General features: G+C 43.5%; 1 protein-coding gene and 1 long non-coding RNA gene across 5 annotated transcripts in view; one reads left to right on the top strand and one right to left on the bottom strand.

Moving 5' to 3' along the window:
* The window catches only part of PRKG1 (protein kinase cGMP-dependent 1), a 1,267,967-nt gene that overhangs the window by 705,971 nt on the left and 539,209 nt on the right, over positions 1–22,787 (top strand). The gene's annotated exons all lie outside the window — the stretch shown is intronic.
* On the bottom strand, positions 14,528–15,912 carry LOC147575744 (uncharacterized). The gene is made up of 2 exons (XR_015241507.1): positions 15,793–15,912; positions 14,528–14,975 (listed from the first exon to the last, which is right to left on the bottom strand). It is a non-coding gene; the product is annotated as an uncharacterized LOC147575744 (long non-coding RNA).

The following is a 22,787-nucleotide window of genomic DNA, read 5'->3' as shown; positions in this document are numbered from 1 at the left end:
CTAGGCCGTTTGCTAAGCGGTCGGGAAAGAGCAAAGCTGGAATGTCCTTGTCTTTTTTAAAGTAATGTCTACAGCCAGCGTGGGGCTCCAACTGGAGCTCAAGGGGCGGGGAGTGTCGGCTCTCCTGACCAAGCCAGCCAGGCCCCCCTAAAAGCCACAGCATTCTTAACCAGGTTGGTCTGTCCTAGTTCCTGTGCGGCATCCCTTGTAGCAAGGAGGCACCTCCCAGGAGATGTACAGTTTTTTTTCTTTATGGAAGGAGGGTGGGGCAAGAAAGCTGATGCCAAAGAAAGGTATTGTTCCAGACAAGGCTGTATCCTAGGGTCTCCTGGTGCAGATGGCCTCATCTCTCTTTGGCGGAGGGAGAGGACCCAGGGGACAGACTCCCTGGTGCTGACGGGAAGGAAAATTTCCTGGCTGACCCAGTTTCCTAGGGCTGCCTTCTTGGGGAGGCTGAAATTGCAATTAGATTATTACCCGGGTTTGGAAAGTCGGTCTAAGAGACACCATTTTAAGCCTGTGGTTCCCCCCCCCCTTTTTTTAAATACAGTTTTACTTATTTTATATTTAAATATAAAAACTGATATCCAGTTAGGCTGTTGAAAACTTTTTAGTATGTGTGCAACAACTTGGGTGTGAAATCTACCTTTGCAATGACATTTTATTAGGTGTAAACATCAGGTATTTCTAGTTAAAATTTGGCATTCTCATGGAGATGGCCTGTATGTGCTTGAACATAGCTATTCACTAAACACATGATAACTCGTATCTGCAAGTGACCAAGTGTATTTATATCACTCAATAAAATCTTGCTGATGATGTCACGCTGGGTCCAAGGACCCAGAGGGCGTTCCCAAGACCAGCCAAGAGGGTCCTTGGCTTCATATAGGATGGAAATCAAACATGAACCAGCAGGAGGTGAGCGCAGAGGTTACCGGAGGTACAGAGAAAGCAGTTACAGACGGAGCCCCTGGGAGACTCAGGAAGGAGCAGGGGTCTCGTCTTTGTTTGGGGTGTGGCATCCAGGAACTGGTCAGAACAAAGGCGAGGGCCCGCGTGTTACTCCTCGGAGCCAGGGTCCCCGTGTGGGGACGTCCGGCTCCGTGGTCTGGAATTGCCCTGTGATGGCTTCTCTCCTGGTCCTTCCTGGGACGTTTTCTGTTGTAGAGCAGTCATTGACTCCGTGTCCGTTACAGGGAGGACACACACTGTTCGCACCGTGCGGTGTGTGTGATGTGGGGGTGCCGGTCCTGGCAGGAACGCAAGCAGGAAAAGGAGCAAACAGCAGATTTGTATGGAGTCTTTCAGTTTCTCTGCCTCCCTCACTCCTCGCCAAAGAAACAGAACAGCCACCTGCTAGTAATGGTTGGTTTTTCCCTGTGATTCTTTTATAGGAGGTGAAGCAGGGTTGGGGCGGAGAAGTGTGTGTGTATTACATGTAGTAATCAGGATGGTAAGAGGTTGTTAGAATAAATTGTCAAGTTTATGAGCGTTGCATGGCTCGTCCGCCGGTTTCCTTACTGCTGTTGACAGTGTCTTAAGGGCTCTTACCCCATAGCATGCATCAGAACCACCTGGACCCATGGCCCGTTAAGTCAGGTGGCTGGGCCTCACCACCTCCTCTGAACATACTCCGTGTTTCTGGGGTGGGACTGGAGAGGTTGCATTTCTAACTGGTTCTCAGCTTCTGCTGAGGTCCCTGGTGTTGGGAGCCCCTTTTAAGAATCGTTGATCTGAACAACTGGACTTGAGGTGCTTTTGTTGCTCATCGGGTACCTCTCTGTATGAGATACGGGAGGTCTTTCAAAAAAGCCTATTACTGTGTGAATGCTGACCTGGCATAGCTAGTACATGTTGATCCCACAGCAAAGATACCCTGGGCTCAAACAATGGGGGAGCAGAGTGGCTGAGGGAGTCTGGGGACAAACGAGCAGGGAGAAGCCATGACTGTAAGTGTATGCTTTCTGTCGTAGGTCTTCCACATTGTCCTTAGTCTTTTTGTTCCAAGCTAGAAGAATGGTTCGATATATCCCCTTCATAAAGGACCAGTATGATCGAGCACAATGCCCAGGACGCATAAACCAACATTTATTATTAGCTGAGTGGCCCAGAATTACTAACAGCTGTTAGAAACCTGTGGATATTTCCTGGTACATATACATGGTTTTCACAGATGTACTTTGGAAGAACTACCATTTTATACTGCTTTCTTTGTTCCCATAATGCTTAAACGTTAGATATTTATAGCATGGCATATACTCCGAAGAAAAAAATGTGCCTGGTATCTTGCATGGTTAAGTGTTGATTCTTTCAGTAAATCAAAATACCATGTATATTAAGAGTAACGCTTAAACAAACACATCAGAACATATGGACAAATGGGGGTGTTCTTCAAACTAATCACCTTTAGAAACGATAAACTTAATCCATGGAGGTTTCCATTGTTCCAAGTGACTTTTAAGCTCCTATCCTGAAATTGTTTCAGGGCTCCATTTCTAGGTCATACTGGAAAGCTGATACCTTAACTCAAAAGTGTACCTTGTTTTTGACAAAGGACAGAGTTATGCAACTAAATCAACTCTCCTTCGGACCAGAGTTGGCAAAAATGTGGTATGTAGCTATTTCCAAATAGCAAAACTTACATCACAATGCGAAGATTCTGCAGACTTGGAGAGTAGTACAAAGGATTCACCATAGATTAAGACAGATTCCAAAGAGAGTTACTAAAATATATATTTTTTAATTATAACTGGCGTTTTTGAAACAAGTGTATGGGCCGGCCCTCCAAGGAATAATAGATCAAATATATTCCTCCACAAAGTCCTTCCTGACCTTCCTCCTCCTTCCTCTAGGTTGGAAATGAGTTCATTTGCCTTTGCATATAAACCATTCCTTATCCCTTTCTGATGATAGTAACTCTTCTGCCTGTTAGTAGAATTATTATTTTCCTTCTAAACTATAACATCGTGCAAGGAAAGAGCTAGATTCCCCTTTACAGAAATCTGGGTTTTAGTAAGCTCCCCCAGGTGATTCTGATGCAAGCTAAAGTTTGAGAACCACCGAACTCAAGGGAGACCATCATAGATAGACACATACATACATACATACATACATACATACATACATACATACATACATAAAGAGGTATGTACATTGTCCTTCTTCACTGTATCTTCAGCACCTAAGATAGAGCTTAGCATAGGTGGGTGGTCATTTTATTTGTTGAATAAATAATGGGAAGTGACCTTAGGCACAACCTTTCATTTTACACAAGAGGAAACCCATGGCATTAACCATGTCCCCAGCCGGAATGGGGACCTTGTTGTTTTATTCTTAGGTCCCCAGTCCTTACTGTTTGATAAAACAGATACATAATGAAGCATGCAGAGGAATCGATAAGGTCTAGATCATCGAGGGAGATTCTCTGATGGAGCTGGGGTTTAAGGGACGGGTTATGATCGGGTATGTGTACACAGAAGATGAAGGGAAGAGAGCCAAAGCATGAACAGATAGAAATAGTCAAAACACTTTTCGAAGCCTTCACAGGAAACTAAAACATAGTTGGTAGTATTGTGATAAAAGATGGTCTTTGGGACAGACTGTTAAAAGATTTCGAAGATGAGATTTATGAGGCTAAACTAGATGGGTGTGTGAGTCTGTGGGCTTTCTTCCTTCTTTCTGAAACACGGACACGTAACAGTAACAGTAGAGGTTTAAGAACACCAGTCGCGTCCATTCCTTCTTCACGAGCTCTTTTGCACCCAGACTCTGATTTTGAACATTTATATTTTATTTAAATATTTATTTCTTTTGAGAGGGAGCGAGGGCATGCACGTGCCCTCCAGCAGGGTGGGACAGAGAGAGAGAGAGAGAGGGAAAGAGAGGATCCCAAGCAGGCTCCGCGCTGTCAGCACAGAACCTGACTCAGGGCTTGATCCCACGAACCGTGAGATCATGACCTGAGCTGAAATCAAACTGACAGAGCCACCCAGGCACCCCTAAAATTTTTATTTTTAATCAAAGTATAGTAGGCATTTAATATTAGTTGCACATGTACAACATAGTATTTCAACAATTACGTACGTTATGAAATGCTCACCGTGAAAAGCAGATTAGCATCTGTCACCAAAGTTACCGCTGTGCTTCACACCCCTGTGCCTTATTTTGTAGCTGGAAGTTTGCGCCTCTAGATCCCCATCACCCGTTTTGTCCACCTCCACCCCCCACCCACGACTTGGCTACCTGTATCTGCTTCTCTTGTGTTGTTCTTGGTTGTTTTTTAGATTCCACACATAAACAAAATCATATCGCATCTGTCTTTCTCTGTCTGACTTATTTCACTGAGCATCATACCCTCTCCAGACTCTCTTTTTTAATCCCCTATAATCTTTCATCGGAAGAGGGGTAGTTACTCTTCCTGCCTTTAACATCTGCAGTCTGGCTTCGTTCTCTTCCCTTGCCTCCCACCCTGCTCTGCTCACTGTTGTGTTAGGGATGTCTTCTTCTCTGTCCCTTCTCATCTTCCTATGTCTAGATCCTTTCTGTCCTTCAATGCTCACTTCAGAGACTTCCTTCTTAAGTACTGGCTGAGCACCCAGCATCTTCCACCTTGTGTGTCTTCTGCTGAGATTTTGGTACCTTGTAAGCCCAGAACCCGTATCTGACTTTTATTCTTCACGTTGCCTACTCCAGTGCCTTATAGATTCCAAGCACTCAGAGGATATTTTAAAAAATACAAGAGGGGCGCCCGGGGGGCTCAGTCAGTTAAGCATCCGACTTCGACTCAGGTCATCTCATAAAGGTTTGTGAATTCAAGCCCAGCGTTGGGGCTCTGTGCTGACAGCTCAGGGCCTGGAGCCTGCTTCAGATTCTGTATCTCCTTCTCTCTCTGCCCCTCCCTGCTCATGCCCTGTCTCCCTGTCTCTCAAAAACTAAATTAACATTAAAAAAATTTAAAAATTAATACAAGATCATCTTACAATAACAGATTACATATGTTAGCCAAATAGTAATGTAATGCTTTTAGTTCACAAAACACTTTTCTTCGGGCTCCCACATCAGGTTTTGAACACCAGTCACATGAGGTACATACACTTGCATCCTGATTTTAAAGATGTAGAAACGTAAGGGACTGTTAACATAGAACTTTACGTAAAGGTAGCCTCATTTAAAATCCAGATGCGGGGGCGCCTGGGTGGCGCAGTCGGTTAAGCGCCCGACTTCAGCCAGGTCACGATCTCGCGGTCCGTGAGTTCGAGCCCCGCGTCAGGCTCTGGGCTGATGGCTCAGAGCCTGGAGCCTGTTTCCGATTCTGTGTCTCCCTCTCTCTCTGACCCTCCCCCGTTCATTCTCTGTCTCTCTCTGTCCCAAAAATAAATAAACGTAGAAAAAAAAAAATTTAAAATCCAGATGCCATTCATAAAAGCTAACACTGAGCACTAAACAGCAAGGAGGCCCTCTGATAAATGCTGTATAACATACAAGGTCTTAAATAAGACCTAGTATTTTCCTTTCAAAAACATTTCCTTTCAACCACCTTCCTGGTCCAGGCAGGTCATGCTATCAGTTTACAGCTAAGGGAAGTTCACTGCTGTGACCACGTTAACTGGCAGTGGCAGGATTCGAACCCACATCGTGTGACTCAAGAACTCATGCTCTTAAATTATTCCATTAAACGAGCTTTCCGAGGTTCGTGGCGAGCAAGTGGCAGAGGTATAGCCCGAGACCAGGTCTCCTGATTTGCGAATCCCTGTTTCACAACCAGTGTAGTAATCATGGGCTATCAAGGCCTGCACTCCAAATACCTTGGCCTTTTTCCTGATTATCCTTGAGTGTAACTAATTGCAATTTTGACATCACAATCGGTGCTGTGGCGACAGATGGACCATAAGGTCTAAAAACTAAAGCGGTTGAGAAAATGTTTCCTTTTTCTATTTGCAGGGCTGTAGTGAAACCTCACATAATGGATTTTTTTAAAGCATCCAGTTAGATAGGTAATAAATGCACTTTTCGTAAAATGAGAATCCGAATTTCTCAATCCCAAAATTAGGTTTGTCTGTGACATCTTCCCCAATTATTTTTTTTAACTTTTATTTATTTTAGGTAATTTTGTCCCCAACGTGGGGCTCGAACTCACGACCCTGAGATCAAGAGTTGTATGCTCTACTGACAGAGCCAGGCAGGCGCCCCGCTTGAGTCTCTAAATGTATTTAATATGCAACAACATATAGAGGAATACGTGGTAAATTCTATTTATTTATGCATGGGATGAGTTGCTTTTATTGGCAAGAGGAAGATCCCCTGAATTTGGAGCTGCTGGGAATATAGCATCCCAGGATTAGAGGCTTGGGAGAGGCAAACATTCTCCCTGGAGGGGATTGTGTGGGCCAGTGCTTTTTTTCTGTTGTTTAAGAGATGAAGGAAATGAGGCCCAGGGAAGACAGGAGACTTGACAGGGTTGGATGCCCAGTTACTGGCCAGCCTAGCATGTAATGGGGTCTAGATATTCCAGTTTCCCGTGCAGAGGCAGTGAGGTGAAGGGTTAAGAGCACAGACTTGGATGTCCAGGAGGCTTGGGTTGCCTGCCTGGTTCAATAAGTATTGTGGAGCCTGAGAACAGTTACCCCTCGGTGCTGCAGTGTCTGTTAAACGGGAATTCCGTCACCTCTGTGGATCGTCGTGTGGAACATAGGGCGTGCTTATTTTTATCACTGTGTACAGCAATTATTGTTCTACATCTATTATATAGAACTTGTAGTGGTAGATAAAGCATCGTAAGTGCAAAGAGACTCCAAGTTTAGTCTACTGCTAGTTACTTTTTAGTCTCCTCATTTGTGTCTTCGAAGGGGTTGGACCGGGTGAACTCATGGTCTGTTGTCAAATTATCTTGTTTTAAAAATTTGAGCTCACATCATTTGACTCAAGAACTCAAGCCCTTAAACTGCTATTCCATAAATGAGTTGCTCAAGGACGCGTCGCTCGTCAGCGGGAGAGCTCCAGCCTGAAACCAGGTCTCCTGATATTAAAACTTCTGCGTGGATAGCGTTGCCATTGTAACCGGTGGTGGATTTGTAGTTGAACATGAGCGCGTTCTAGGCTCAATCCCATCAGACACTTCACTGAGAATTTGAGTGATCCATGCGGCGCTCACTGGGTTCTTACACTAAGCCCTGAAATGTACTCTTCAAATATTTAGTTGGCTGAAATTCCATTTTTTCATCTTCGTTAGAAGGGCCTGCCTGAACTTTGACCGTGGAGGGCCGTGCACTGGGCTGGCACACAAGATACCTGTCTGAGCGTACAGTCACGTTCAGGATGTCATTAGCGCTGTGCTTTGCGAGCGTGCCCCGGCAGACACAGGCCATTCATTCAAACCCGGGAGGAGCATAACTAATTGGACAAGAAGCGGAGCTCCCTTATTCTGGCTTCAGGCTGTCACCTGAAAGGACAGAGGGAGGAAATATCCTCAAAGACTCTGGAAAAGTACAAGCCCCGAAACCAGGTCCCGACTAAAGACATCCTGTTTAAGATGAACAACTCACGGATCTTTCTTCCTGTGACCGGAACGATCCAATACCCAGCTTCAGAGAAACGTCTGAGCTTCCGAATTCGCTTCCGAAGCTGGCCCTTTCTGAGGCTCGGCTGGCCTCTCCAGTGAGCCTCTATTTATGCCAGGTTACAGGAAAGTGGCTTTTTGGAAATATTTGAAGGAGGCCTCAGATTGTTGAAGACAACAACAAAGGCTAGTGTGGCAGAATGAACTTGGGGCTTATTATCACATTTGAATGGTCCTTGAGACACATTATGTTGGCATGCTAATTTCTTTCTTTTTTAACTTTTTTTAAATGTTTGTTTATTTTTGAGAGAGAGAGAGAGAGAGAGAGAGAGAGAGAGAGAGCATGAGTGGGGGGAGGGGCAGAGATATTGGGAGACACAGAATCCAAAGCAGGCTCCAGGCTCCGAGCTGTCAGCACAGAGCCCGACATGGGGCTCGAACTCAAGAACTGTGAGATTCTGACCTGAGCCGAAGTCAGTTGCCCAACCGACAGACCCCCTAGGCGCCCCAGCATGTCAGTTCAGGTTTGCCATCAAACAAGTCTATTCTCCAGGGTCAGAAATGAGATAAAAATGTAAAATCTGATGTTCCTAGGAATGCGATCCCTAGCACCTCCTGGTACAACTCCAGACACCGTGTCCAACTGTGGGAAGTGAGGGGTTGGGGGTGGTATTGTAACGATACTCTGCTGTCACTTCAGGCTCCGGCTGCCACCACCAAATACCCCAGATGGGGTGGCTTAAACAAGCCCAAATTTTCTCACAGCTCTGGGGGCCGGAAATGTAAGATCAAGGTGCCGACACATTTGCTTTCCCTGGTGGCCTCTCTACTTGGCTCGCACGTGTCCTCACGTGGCCTTTTCTTCATGTGTGCAAACCCCTGGTGTGCTTTTCACTTCTTATGAAGACCAGTCATGTGGGACTAGGGCCCCACCCTTACCAGCCTCATTTACCTTAATCACCTCTTCAAAGGCTGTGTCTCCAAATATCCAACATGGGAGGTTCGGGCTTCAACATATGAATTGGGCTGAGGGGAGGAGAGAATGGACCCAGTTCAATCCCTGACATCCCATAAGGCATAAGGAAAGAAGGAAGAAAAGAAAAGAAGGAGGGCATAGGTGGGACACCTTTAGGATGCACTCTTCCCATTCTCTCTCTCTCTCTCTCTCTCTCTTCTCCCCCCCCCCCCCACTCCTCATTTCTATTCTATCTTTATATCTTCTCTGCTTCAAGAACCAGATCTCTGATTTCTTTCCCTAGTCCACTGACATCTGAGGCACTCTTCCGAGGGTTTTTATTTACTTGCTACAGATTTGCCCAGAGAGAATGATTTGCTTCTCTGAGTACAGATTCCAGCTTCGTAGGAGAGAGAGAAAGAAAGTAAAGGCCCATCTCGACTATGATGTCCATCTGTGATTCAGTCCAATACGGAAAAAGCATTGAGGCCGGGGTGATAGTCAAACTGCCTCACAGCTGTATACCAGGGGGAGGGACCCTACAGACACTTCTAGTGCCTTGAGTTAACCTTCTTTACCTGCTGGGCTACAGAGAGGTCCAGGATAGGGGCACTTTGAGGCTCACGACACTGTCTATCATCAGGTACAGATTTGCAATTATTTTAATACTTATTTTGAGAGAGAAGAAGAGAGAGAATCCCAAGCAGGCTGCATGCTCAGTGTGGAGCCCAACATGGGGCTCCATCCATCCCACGACCCTGGGGTCATGACCTGAGCCGAAATCAAGAGTTGGATGCTCAACTGACTGACCCACCCAGGCGCCCTAAGATTTGCAGTTATTTTAAACACTTGTCCAGCCATCCTGCTCACAGCTGAGTATCTGCCCTGGTTGACCACAGATTCCAGCCAGCTCTTGGTGGCCCAGCCTTGTTCGGGAGGGGGGTGGGGATGGGCTTTTCCCAGCGGGGAACCTGCCTGCCACCAGAGGCACGCTTTACCTCACTCTTCTAAGTTGGCCCCTCTGTCTCAGCAAAAATAAAATATTGGTTCCCACCATGAGTAATGTCCATGTAAGCTTTTAAATATTGACCACAGTCAGAAAAAACGGTCTGGTATCAAACAGTAAAGGAAGTTTAGCTGCCAATTCACGATCTTCGCCCAGCTCTCACTATACATAATGTATGATTTTCCTGAAGGTGAAGAGAGCATACATTTTTAAAATACCAAACTCCTCCGTCACTCGGGTAAAAATACTGAGACTTCTTTTCGTGACAGCTTAACGGTAACAATAAACGGCGGCGGTTCTTGTGTTCATTGTCCTCTTTGTCACCATCAGCTGACATTGACCTTGCAGCGGCTGTGTATCCTTTCCCGGGGAGCCGCACGATGCCAGAGCCCCATCTCACTCACTTCCAGGTGTTTGCCTGTTCCCTCCCCGCCCTGGGGACAAAACAGAGACCTGCAGGGAGACAGGGAGGTGCAAATGACCTATGCTTCTGGAGTGCAGTCTTTTGTGAGCCCTGAAAATTGAATTGTGTGTGTTAGCCCGCCGCCCACGAGGGGTCCAGGAAAGAACAGCTGAGGCCTGCAGGGAGAATAAAGGAAAATGCCAGGTTTCCCTGCCCGTTCAGTGGTCTGGGCTTTGCTGCCGAGGCCTTGGGATTGAGCAGTGGCTGGGGCCCTCATTCTCACCTGCAGGGAGGCCAGGCTCTGAGAGATCCCCCGAGAACAGGTGTCTGGCAGGAAGGAGACAGACCTGACGCTTTTCAGACCAGCAGCAGCCTGAAAAGTCTTTAGGAAAACTTTTATGCTTTTATGCAACTAAAAGCGATTCAGCATCTCGTTTGCGAAAATACTCCTAAGGCACGTGCTCTGTCGAGAGCAGCCCCCGAGTTTGACAAGCTGGGGGGTTTAAACGTGAACCGAAATGGGGTTCCTGCTTTCAGTAGCCCCTTTTTGTTTGTTTGTTTCTCTTTGTTTGTTTCTTTTTTGTTTTGCTTTTTGTTTTTTTGTTTGTTTTGTTTTGTTTCGTTTTGTTTTTTACTAGCAACTGTCATCAGTTTTCTCCTGGAACTTCTCCCGCTGAGGATTTATGGTGCTCGGATTCAGCTTTGTGGCGGAAGAAGGGCTTGCCTGCGAGGGGTGTCTCTCGTGTCAGGCGAGATAGAGAATTCGGGATCAGAGCCCACGGCTTCCGAATGCATTTTTGATTTCTTGGGTTTCCTCAGAGGTGTGTAGGAAACAAAAATAGAATTGCTGTTTACCCACTGACCCTCTTGCTGAGGCTGAGGATAAAAAAGGATTTGTTTTTTTTCCTTTACTACTCAGAAAAAGACTGTTCTACCTCTTTCCCGTGCTAGGCTCTTCGTGGCCACACACACCTATATATGCTGAGGACACAGGGTTATACTGGTAAGTGATTGCATCTGACTCAAAGCAGGTGTAACTCTGGCAGCCCTTCACCCCGCTATCTAGAAGTGGGGGGTGGGGGCAAGCCTGCTCCTTGGCGGGTAATCTGTCGTTGCCAGGCCATTGATTCAACCAGCACCGTATTGTTATTTTCCGGCCAGAGTTCTTAAACTCTAACCTTCACGTAAAGCATATGATCACTTAAGAACAATTTTTAAGTGGAACGTAGATAAAACATAACCAGGTTTATTTCTTACTTCTATTAAGTATCATATCTAAGCTTAAATGTTACTTGTACTTGGAGAAAGGTGGTACAAATACGAGTCAGTCTATCTTCGACCATCAGACTGTGTTCACAAGGAGAGCATCGTTTGAGCCTGCGAACCAGGGGCAGTGGGGTCCAGCCCGTGCTGATTACTTGATTCTGTCCTGTTGTGGGGCTCACTGACTAGTTATATTCTATAAGGATTTTGTTTCCTAAAATGACATTTCTTACTCACATACTTTCTCCCATTAAAAAAAAAATTCTTTCAGGGCACCTGGGTGTCTCAGTCAGTTGGGCGTCTGACTCTTGGTTTCGGCTCAGGTCATGGTCACGCAGTTCGTGGGATCAAGCCCTGTGTCAGGCTGTGCACTGACAGCATGGAGCCTGCTTGGGGTTCTGTCCCTCCCTCCCTCCTCCCCCTCCCCATTCGCACACACACTCTCTCTCTTTCTCTCTCTGAAAATAAATAATAAACTTTAAAAATAGGAATTACAAAAAGTCTTCCTGTTTTCCGTTTCCACAGTTGCTGTGCACTGTGTAGGTTACTTTCTCACCTCCTCCTTTCACAGTACAAGTGTCTGTTCCCTGTGGTCTGGGGAGAAGACAGTTCCGGGCGCTTAAAGGGGACACCACCATAGGAGACAAAACAAAGCCCCCTTGTTTCTGGTTTCCCTCCAGAGGCCGCAAGGCAGTTCTGATCGCTGACCTGAAAGCTCAGCGTTCGGTGTCCACTTCCTTCAGAAGACACCGCACTTTTCCTCCGTGTAGGAGGTGGCCCCCAGTGGCAGCAGGGGCCCGAGCGAGAAAAGCAGCTGGAACCCCTGCAGGAAGAGTTGGCCTGAGGGAGAGAGTTTGGGTCTCCAGTGAAGACCGAAGCAAACACGTTAATGAACAGTGTCAGAAGGGCCAGGATCATGATAAACCGAGGGGGCAGCGGGTGTATATTCTCCTCTTTCCTCTCTACATAGTCTTTCCATTTCCATCCGTGTGTTCAAACTATTGTCAGTGTTGATGCTTGTTCGCCATACTGTTTGGAGAACCAAGGGTTTAGTGGAAGTATCCCAATCCAACTCTAGTTGTCTTTTCATACACTCGGAAACGCTAATACTCCTCCCTAGAACCTACCAGAAAGCTCTGTGATTCCAGACCATTACTATTGCAGCTACAATGCCCTGCTCAGTCCCAAATACTCCTCCCAACCCTCGACAGCCTTGGAAGGATTTTTCCGTGCATGAGGAAACTGAGGCACAGGCAGGCCCAACAGCCTGCCCTCGGTTTTAGAGCAAGCAGGTGACGGACTCAGGGCCGGACAGTCCGACCGAGGGAGATGGTTCGTGAATTCCTCAAAGTTCTAACCCAGATTTTGTGCACTTAGACTAAATGTTTTATTCTCCTGAAGGAAAAAAAAAAAATATGTGTTACATTTCACCACCAACCACATCTTCTAACTTTTCCCTGCCTTGTCAGCTGCCTGTCAGGTTTGTAAAGAAATGCGGCATAAAACTGACAGGAAGAAACTCTGAAATCCATAACCACATGGCAGAATATTGAAAAATCTTCACACAGGCTTATTTTGTCATTTATTGTATAGCCCTAAACCAGCTGCCAGGGGCACAGGTGATTTAATAGGCACCATTTAGCTAATACATTATTTTGCCAAGAAAATTCATTGTGCTGAATTCTTTTTTAATCTTTCGTGGCTGCTTACTTATAAAAACAGAGTGCCTAGAAGCTCTGAATTATTTCACAGAGGGGAGAAGCCAAACAGAGAAGGCTATTAATTTAAGCTGTTTCAAATGGAAATTGTCACTCCGGAGAAAGAAATGTAGGTGGCATACGATATATACGATTCTTGGATAAAGAGAGACACTTGAAATGGCACATTTCATGTTTGGAGGTTCAAAAGGCATCATTCGTCAGTAGGTTATTAAACTAAGTTGAGTATTTTCTAGCTTTTAAACCAGGATGATGAATACGAAAGTGTTTTTCACACTCTTAAAGGATCATGCACACCTCAGGCACACGGAGGTTTGTGCAATGCAAGTGAGGCGTTGGGCGTGTTAGCATTCTGTCGGAATGGTATTTGTACAACATTATACAGTTTCCGATCTCTCTTCAGCAGAGGACGTCCAGACATTATTTAAAATTCTCAATGTTGTTTAGAATCTAAAAGAGAGCCTTTGAATCCAATAGATTGATGTGCGCTCTTGTTTTTAATTCTCACACTTACGTAATGCTTAGACGTCGTATGTTCAGATTTCTTCGTACAGAGGAAAATAGTGGTCACACGCCATGGAGACACACGGGTCACCTTACATCAGGGAGGCTGCATCGAGCAGACCACTAAGGCACATTTAGGACAAAGGAGAAAAAAAATAGGACAGTTGAAAAGTAGAGTTTTAGAAAAGGGTCTGTCTCTTGAAAGAAGAGAGAGAGAGAGGAGGCAAACGAATGACATGGTATTATTGACGAATTAATGACACCAGTATTCTGAAATGTTGGGAGACATCATTCACTGCTTCTGTAGTCACAAATGCTAGAAACAGCGTAAATGGCAGCAGTGAATTCGATGAACTACATTTATTAATGGCTATAGATTATAAATTACATTCCCTTTCCTAGAATTACATGCAACTGTGGCTAAATGAGGGAAAGCCTACAGATGTACTTATGGAATCCTGGTCTTTAGATATATTTTAATGAAAAAGAGCAAGTTACACGACACTGTTATAGTATAGCTACATTCTTTTTCTGCCTCCCGGGGTATGTATACATGCATGTGTGAACCGTTCTCTTTGTATATTCGTAAGGTATTTCCAAGGATATCTGAGGAGCTAATAATAACAGTTCTACCTGGGTACGAAGACTGGGAATCGGATAATAAGGTTTATTTCCTTCATGGCATTTTTTTTTTTTTTTTTTTACTGTTGGACTTTGTTTCTCTGTGTTCTTCTTCTTCTCCCCTGACAAAAACATTTCACGAGATACAACTTAGAGTTCAGTTTTCTACTGTTTGTCAGGATTTGCGGATAGGTTGACACATTAAAAAAAGAATGCTCACTCAAATTAGCATGCATCAGAAATCCCTGTAGGGTCTCGTGAAAATACAGACACGTGGGTCCCCTTCCAGCAGGTTAACTGGACACAGAGCCCTGGAATGTGCGTTTGGAATGGACCTCGGGAACCGAACCCTCAGGAGTCTGCAGACTTCCCCCTGAGAAACACTTGCCCTGAGCTGGTAGAACTCACCAGCTCGCATGGAGACACTTCTGGCGTGAGCCATCCAACAGCCTGAAGATGCAATTCTACCATGACCGCTTTAGAAAAAAGCATCTGTGAAAAATAACAGTTATTACTCTCATTATTGTTGGATCTTCTATTGACTTCTTCCCACCAAAAGGAAGGGCAAGGATGGCCATTATATTCATCGTTTTCCCTTTGTCTGAGGGGGGTGATGTGGAGAGCCCTGATGTGGAAAGTCACAATGAGAAAATATTGGAAACTTGTCTTAGAAAACCGGTTTGTATGCACGTTACCTCTAATGACAGTTGCTGAATATGTGCTGAATGGTAGCTGCTCTTATAAATGCTTGCGTGACTTTGCTTTCCCAGGCTTTTGTCATGAGACCGGTGAGCCCTGGTGGCTCAGGTCCACGGGGATTAAGACGCCAAACCATTTGGTCTCCTCTTCCCGAATCACATGGCTGTGCCACGTGGACGTACAGCACTCCTCCTCGCGTCCTCTCTGTATTCCTTGCTTTGCAGGATGGTGGGCCCTCATCACCACTGCTCCTGGAGAAATGACACATCCCACTGTTTCTCTTCTCCCACCTGCCACAACCGCTGCTTGCTTCTCTCCTGCTTCTCCCACCCCACGAAGAGTGGAAGAGGATGTTCACGAGCTTCCACGAGTCATCAGAACTTTGGTTGTGCTACCAGGCAGAGACCTAGCTCTTCTAGTTTGCAGACTGTTACCCATGGATCGGATAATTGCCCTGAGGATATCTGAGTGGCTTCATCCTGGCTTAGCATCACACAAAACATTCCCTTCCATTCCTGAACCCATGTTTCTTTTTTTTTTTTTTCAATATATGAAGTTTATGTCAAATTGGTTTCCATACAACACCCAGTGCTCATCCCAAAAGGTGCCCTACTCAAGACCCATCACCCACCTTCCCCTCCCTCCCACCTCCCATCAACCCTCAGTTTGTCCTGAACCCATGTTTCAAACTAAGCCCAAGTGTCTGGACATTCATGTATCGCAATATGTCCGTGAGGTCTCTCTCAGCATTCTAGGACTTAGCCATCTACCCCAAATCTTTTTCGCATTTTACTCAGGATGTCTCCTGGAAATAGGTTGCCAGGTCACTGTCTCTGATAACCTGGCATTCCCAGATTGAGCACATAGATTAGCCTCTCAGGTTTCTAGGAACTTACTATCATAGGGTATATTAAAACAAGTACACCATTTTCCATGCAATTGTTATCATTCATTGGGTTGCCAAGGTAACAAGCACCATGTGAACTATTAGAATCTGTATGGATGTAGCTGTTGAGTCGTTAATACTAAAAACTATGCATTATTCAGCAAGCTGTTCTCTCTACTTACCTAATGATGTAGCTTTTCTTCTCTAAGAGGACAAGTGATGGTCTCCCAATTTGATGGGAAGCATATTTAATAAGATAGACATCAGTAAACAGAATGGATTTGTGCCAGAAAAGCTGCCTGTGTACTAAATTCTATTTTCCTGTTGATGTCATCATCAAATTGGAGATTCTATTTTGTGATTTTTTGGGGCTTTTCCTCATAAAAGATCATTTGCAGTTACTACTGCAAACTTGAAAAAAAAACACAGAAAAAAGGAAAATTTGTGTTTTTACAGGAGCACTAATATTTAGGTAAATAGCAAGTTGTAAATACAGGATTTCTCAGGTTATTATTATTATTATTTTGCCCCAACAGGTTAAGGGTTGAAAGAGGGAAAAAAGATAGTAGCTCTTGCAAAGAATTCTGATTGATCAACTTTAAATGGATAATTTTTTTCTTTTAAGTATTCTATAGTAGAGGAGTTCAGAGTTCTGTTTGCTCAGCCCTGTTTCATTGCAAGTGAATAAGCTAAAATCACATTAAAAGATGCTATGGCACCGTGAATAAATGCCAAACGGTAAACAGAATATATGTAGATCACATCACTGTGTGGTACACCTTATGCAATGTTACACGTCAATTACATCTCAATAAAACTAGGGAAAAAATTAGAAATAAAAAAAATCTTAAAAGAAAAAAACACCAGCCCCAAACAAAAATAGGCATTCAGATTATAGCAGTTGTTATACATTTGGAAATCTTGACACAGTGGAGCCTGAAAGCATTCTGGGAATTTTAGGGTTTTGTACATAGGGCATAATAATGGCAAATACTTGGAAATTAACTGCAACCAGGATGCTAAAACATCCATCACGTGATTGAGAATGCCTTCCTTTAAAGAGCTTATTTGTTGGAAGTAAAAATTCAAAAATATTTCCTAATCATCCTTTTTAAATTATGTATTTATTTATTTATTTTTAAATTTACATCCAAGTTAGCATATAGTGTAATAATGATTTCAGGAGTAGAATCCAGTGATTCATCCCCTATGTATAACACCCAGTGCTCATCCCAACAAGTGTCATCCTTATGCCCCTTACCCATTTAGCATCCCCTCCCCAACCGATAGCCCCTCCAGCAACTGTCAGTTTGTTCTCTGTATTTAAGAGTCTCTTTATGTTTTGTCCCCTCTTTGTTTTTATATTGTTTTTGCTTCCTTTCCCTTACGTTCATCTGTTTTGTATCTAAAATTCCATGTATGAGTGAAGTCATATGATATTTGTCTTCCTTTGACTGATTAATTTTGCTTAGCATAATACCTTCTTGTTCCATCCATGTTGTTGCAAATGGCAAGGTTTCATTCTTTTTGATTGCTGAGTAATACTCCATTGTGTGTGTGTGTGTGTGTGTGTGTGTGTGTGTGTGTGTGTGTGTATACATATATATATATATACACACACACACACGTGTGTGTGTGTGTGTGTGTGTGTGTGTATAAACACACACCACATCTTCTTTATCCATTCATCCATCGATGGACATCTGGGCTCTTTTCATACCTTGGCTGTTGTTGATAGTGCTGCTGTAAACATTGGGGTGCATGTGCCCCTTCTAGACAGCACACCTGTATCCTTTGGATAAATACCTCTTAGTGCAATTGCTGGGTCGTTGGGTAGTTCTCTTTTTAATTTTTTGAGGAACCTCCATACTGTTTTCCAGAGTGGCTTCACCAGTTTGCATTCCCACCAGCAGTACAAAAGGGTTCCTCTTTCCCCACATCCTTGCCAACATCTGTTGTTGCCTGAGTTAATTTTAGCCATTCTGACAGGTGCCAGGTGGTATTTCATTGTGGTTTTGATTTGTGTTTCCCTGATGGTGAGTGATGTTGAGCATTTTTTTTCATGTGTCTGTTAGCCATCTGGATGTCTTCTTTGGAAAAGTGTCTATTCATGTCTTTTGCCCATTTCTTCACTGGATTATTTGTTTTTTGGGTGTTGAGTTTGATAAGTTCTTTTTGATTTTGGATACTAACCCTTTATCTGGTATGTCCTAATCATCTTTTGATTAAATAGTCAAGGACTTGATTAGTTCCACCTCATACCATATTGAGTTGGCAGTTCCATCCTAGATCTGGGGATAAACCCATCAGCCCAGTCCCCACTCACAAGGAACTATGAATGCAGCAGGAAAGCTAGAAAACAAACACACACTCGTAACAAAGTGATTAATGCCAGAACAGGAGAAATTAAGGGTCCTATGTTATTGGTTCTGAGGAGTGTCACCAAAAAAAACCACTATAAATGTAGCTTTTTCGCTTAACTACAGGCAGATCCCTAACTCAGAGCGTGAGATTTAATCATCCTCAATTAAGAAGGGAAACATCTTTAGAAATGAAAGAGTAATGAGCCTGTAACCAATAGCATGGTCAGCAAATTATAAGCCTTTGCATTGAAGTCTTCCCGGCCTCCTGCCTTGATTATTACAGTGTTTTTCCAACCCGTTTTCCTGTCTCAGGTCTCTCTGGCCCCCATCATTCATCTGTTTATGCACATTCATCCAAGTCCATTATCTCCTGTGCCCTAGATATTATTCTGGGTGCTACGTGCAGTGAAATGAAGTTCCTGTTCTCAAAAGGCTTACGTTATAGTGGGAGGCAGGGCAAGGAACAAACAATAAACTGAATCGCTAAAATAGTAATAATTTCCACTTAAAACAGGTGCTGTCTAAGGGGAATAAGTGATTTTAACTGGGGTTACTTTGGAGCATGTCATCAAAAGAGGCTTCTCTGAATAGGTGGCCTTTAAGCTGAGACATGAATGCAAAAGGTCAGAGATCAGAGCATTCCTGGCAGAGACCAAGCAGTTCCCTATCCCCAGGTGAGAACAAGGGAACAATATGACAAGTTCAAGCAAAGGCTAATGGGCGGGGAGGGTCCACTAGTTTTGCAGAGGGGTTTGAGTTTTATTTAGAGTAAAGGGAAGTCATTGGGGCACTTAAGGCAGACAAGTGCTAGCATATGATCTGTGTTTATAAAGGCATATTATATAATAGGGATGCCTGGGTGGCTCAGTCGATTAAGTGACTGACTCTTGATTTCTGCTTAGGTCACAATCTCATGGTTTGTGGGGTTAAGCCCACATTGGGCTCTGTACTGATAGCATGGAGACTGCTTGGGATTCTCTCTCCCCTTTTTCTCTCTCTGCCCCTCCCCCTGCTGGCTGGCTCTCTCTCTCTCTCTCTCTCTCTCTCTCTCTCTCAAAATAAATAAATTTAAAATAAGGACATTAGATAATAAATACCCATTAGTCTAAAATAATTAAATAAATGATTGAATAAATAAATAAAGGAAAGGGGATACATATTTCTTACACATAAATTCCAAACAATAAATGTAGATCTTTCCTCTGAGTTCCTGGCTGGCTTTAGTGACTTGTTTCTAATGAACAGAATATAGAAAATGGAAAAAACAGTAGTAATTCTGGAGTGGAGAAACTCGTAGACACAAAAAGATCTAGTGATGAAGGTTGACATCACCAGATGTAAGTTATGTGAATTCTGTGGGTATTAGGACCTTTATTAGAGGAGGCATCCCTTCTACCATATGCTGACTCAACAAGAAGTCAGCAACGCAGAAAGGATCCTTACCCACCCACACTTGTATCCTGACCTCAGGCTTCCAGCCTCCAGAACTATGGGAAACAAATTTCTGTTGTTTATAAGCTTCCTGGTCTGGGGTATTTTGTTATAGCATCCCGAATGGGCTAAGAGATTCACCCCTGATAAGGTGTGATGAGAAAGACATTTCACTTCTGTAATCACCCTCAAGTGCATGACCATGAGAAAACAGAAAAATTGAGGTATATTATACAAAACGTCTGGCCAGGGCTCTCAAAACTGTCAAGGTCATGAAGAATTAAAGAAAGACCAAAAAGCTCTCTTGGGTTAGAGAAGACTGTGGAGGTATAACAACTAAATACAACATGGTATCCTGGATTGGATCTTGAGATGGGATAGTAGTGGGAAAATAGGTGAAATTCAAATACGGTTTGTAGTTTAGTCTGTAGGAATGTGTCCATTTCTCAGCTTTGATGAAGGTACCATGGTTATGAAGATAGTAACAATGGGAAGGTAGGGTGAAGAGTGTTCAGGAATTCTCATATTAGCTTCATAACTTTCCTGCAAATCTGAAATTATTCCCAAAAGAACTTTTTTAAGGAAACACACAAAAAGGAGGATTTTAGCTTCTCTGTAGTGAATAGACTGAGGTTGGGGTATAAGAGTATAAGTGGGGGAGCAGTGAGGACCTAGGCTGGTGGAACATACAGATGGGAGATGGTGGTGGCCAGAGACAAGGCTCCGGGTGGGAATGGAGGGAGGGGCACAGACATGGTGCTATTTTCAAGTAGCCAAGGAAAGACACAGTGGCAGACGGGATGGCAGTGACAGAATGTGGAGAATGAGCTGGCAGTGGGGGAGATGCTGAGATAAGAATTGTGTCCTAGAAGATAGATATGATGATGTCAGTTTTCATTTCAGAAATCTTCACTAATTTCCCCTGAAAATATAATAAAAGAGACCAAACTCTTCATCCTGACCTATCAGATCCCCAATAATTCAGTCATGAATTATAGTTATTTTTTTAAATGTTTGTTTATTTATTTTGAGAGAGAGAGACCGAGAGAAAGAGAGAGAGAGAGAGAGAACCCCAATTAGGCTCCATGCTCTTAGCGCAGAGCCCAACTCCAGTCTCAATCCCACAAACCATGACATCATGACCTGAGCCTAAATTAAGAGTTGGATACTCAACCGACTGTGCCATCCAGCTGCCTCCCTAATTACAGTTTCTAATACCTTCCACGCTGGATCCTCTACACATCTTGCTCCACACATAGACACATCTACCTGATGTCCCATCCACAAGGCTTTTCAGATCCTGCTGGAGTTAGTCTTTCACCTCTTAAAATACCAGAACACATTTACCCTGGCTTACTAGATGATGGTGATGATGATGATGATGGTGGTGATGATGGTGATGATGGTGATGGTGATAATGATGATGATAAACAATAGAACACCTTTTTGATAAAGTGTCATATTTTATGCTAAGAGCTTTATCTTCATCTACCACATTGATGCTCAACAATATTTGTATAAGGAAAGTGTTCTACTTATTCTTGGTCTGCACTTGGGGAAGCTGATTTGGGGGGATGGAATGGCTATATAATTGATGGTCCAAACTGAAAAGGGGCACTATCCACACTTACTCTAAAACAGTAAGTGTCAACCAAGGCTGTTCAGGAGAACCCTGGATGCCTGATCCTGCCAATGCCATGAAGATCAGTGTGCCAAATGTTGCACAATTAGCAAGTGACCCAGTAGAGCCTTTAAACTACAATATTCTTATTCCAAAATTCGTTATGAATGTTTATAACAATACTCTCTTGGTAGATTGTAAGTTTTGACCTGATCTCTCAGAGCTGTGCACTCCTCATGGATGAAAATGGTGCTGCTAGAATGTAGTTAAAGTTCCGTGAGATGGTGGTTAGTGATGCATCTAACAAGGATGAAAAGTCAATAAATGAAGGCAGGCAGGGATCTGTGGCTTAAATGTAACCATCTTCTTTGGTCCTAAATAGTATCTAGCACAATATTTTGCTGGCAGGTGTTGCTAGCTGTTCAATAAATATCAATTAAATGCACTCTACTTCAAGATCGAGGAGATTGATGGGCCAAAAGAGTGATGAGGAACTACATTGAATCTAAAAGGGGATTTTGGGGGTGATTCCCCAATATCAGAGACCCTGTTTCTCACAGATGCTTCAGAGCCAGAGCCAAAACCAGAAAAAAATCTTTGGTAGGGAAGTGCTGTGGCAATCCACGTTATTTACCACACCATGCTGCGCATCGTTCCTTGGTTCTGTCACTCCAAATGGAGCATACGGTATAAGGAGGCTCTCTGCAGTGTATGAGTCTTACACGCTTTGTTACCATCTGTTGCTAATTGAATTAATACGCATCTGGGTTTCTTTCAACATATTTTAACCTGCTCTGTAGCCCAGGCAGAATAGAGGCTGATGTTCTCATAACCAGCGGTGTTTTCTTATAGTATCAGGTTATCCATGTATGATATCTGAACTCTAAGTACCAACCACAGATGGTTTACTGACTCTTCAGTCTATGACCGTGTCGTTTGACACGATGCATTTTCTCCAGGGGCCACCTTTGCTATTTCTAATGTGCAGTTTAGCTGTAAGCATGCATTTTTGCTTTGCCTTCTTCAGGACAGGATTATACTTTAGCGTTTTCGTGTCAATGCAAGTGATCACAGTAAATTATTCATGAAATAGTTTTCAGCTATGGCTGTTTGCCATCAACATTCCCCTCTGGAAATATTTTTTGTGATTTTTATTATTTGAATCCAAACCTTGCACATCTTACCTTTTACCTTTTTACCTTTTATTTGTAAGATAACAAACCTGGTTTCTGTGGAAAATGTAAAAATATCACCCCTCCCCTCAAGGAATGCACTGCATAACTCTATTTTTTTATATTGTGTTAATACTTATTAAAGATCTCCTGTTTTAGGGGAATCATTACATGGGGTGATTTATCTAGACCTTGTAACAACCTCATGATCTAAATGGGGTTGTGTCTATTTCACACATGACTGTACCAGCGTTCAAAGGTTGTACCTCTAAGGCAAAAATATTTAAATCCAGGCTGCCCTGTAGCTCTAGGCATTTATTCTTTATATAAAACTGTACTTTGTCTTCACGGAGCCAGTAGAGGGATATGAAAAGAATACGTGCATATATTCATCTTTATCTACATTTTCTTGATGTTGATAGTCTAGGATTATAAAAGCACTCATAGGCATAGAGATGTATCTCACTTTTTTCTCTGCTAAAGATTGCTTTAATGTTAAATCGCAACCTTACACAAAATTAGTTCATGTTAAGTAAACAAGTAGAATCCCTTCTGCCTATTCTATTTCTCTCCAAGTAGAAAGATTTGCC

This window comes from Puma concolor, chromosome D2 (assembly GCF_028749965.1).
Source record: "Puma concolor isolate L17-30 chromosome D2, mPumCon1.1.hap2, whole genome shotgun sequence".
Classification (NCBI taxonomy): domain Eukaryota; kingdom Metazoa; phylum Chordata; class Mammalia; order Carnivora; family Felidae; genus Puma; species Puma concolor.
The sequence above is the reverse complement of the archived record's forward strand: the minus strand, read 5'-3'. Positions and strand labels throughout refer to the sequence as shown.